This window comes from Eimeria mitis, genomic scaffold, assembly GCF_000499745.2.
Source record: "Eimeria mitis Houghton genomic scaffold, Emh_scaff160, whole genome shotgun sequence".
Classification (NCBI taxonomy): domain Eukaryota; phylum Apicomplexa; class Conoidasida; order Eucoccidiorida; family Eimeriidae; genus Eimeria; species Eimeria mitis.
In genome coordinates this window covers 3,281-3,579 of record NW_013569916.1, presented here as the reverse complement: position 1 = coordinate 3,579, position 299 = coordinate 3,281, and the positions used below count along the sequence as shown (strand labels likewise).

Sequence of the window (299 nt, the reverse complement as noted above, 5' to 3'; positions counted from 1 at the left end):
AGCAGCAGCAGCAGCAGCAGCAGCAAGTGCTGCAGCTGCTGCCGCCAAGGGTATTGGCTTTTGCTGCTGCATATCGGCCTAAAGAAAGTAAAGTAGGAACAAACAGAAGACAGCGAAGAGCAGCAAGAAAGCACAGAAGAAAAACACAAAGACAGGAGCTAGCTGCTGCTGCTGCTGCTGCTGCTGCTGCTGCTGCTCCTGCTGCTGCTGCTGCAGCTGATGGTGCAGCAGGTCCAGTACCTGCTGCTCCTCCTGCTGGTGAAGCAACAACGGCCGCAACTGCAGCAGCAGCAGCAACT

The 299-nt window shown here is 55.9% G+C and overlaps 1 protein-coding gene across 1 annotated transcript in view; it reads left to right on the top strand.

Annotated features, from left to right (window-relative positions):
* EMH_0001120 (protein kinase, PfEST homolog, putative) overlaps positions 1-299 on the top strand; it is a gene marked incomplete at both ends in the record, with an annotated part of 27,896 nt that overhangs the window by 25,583 nt on the left and 2,014 nt on the right. The gene's annotated exons all lie outside the window — the stretch shown is intronic.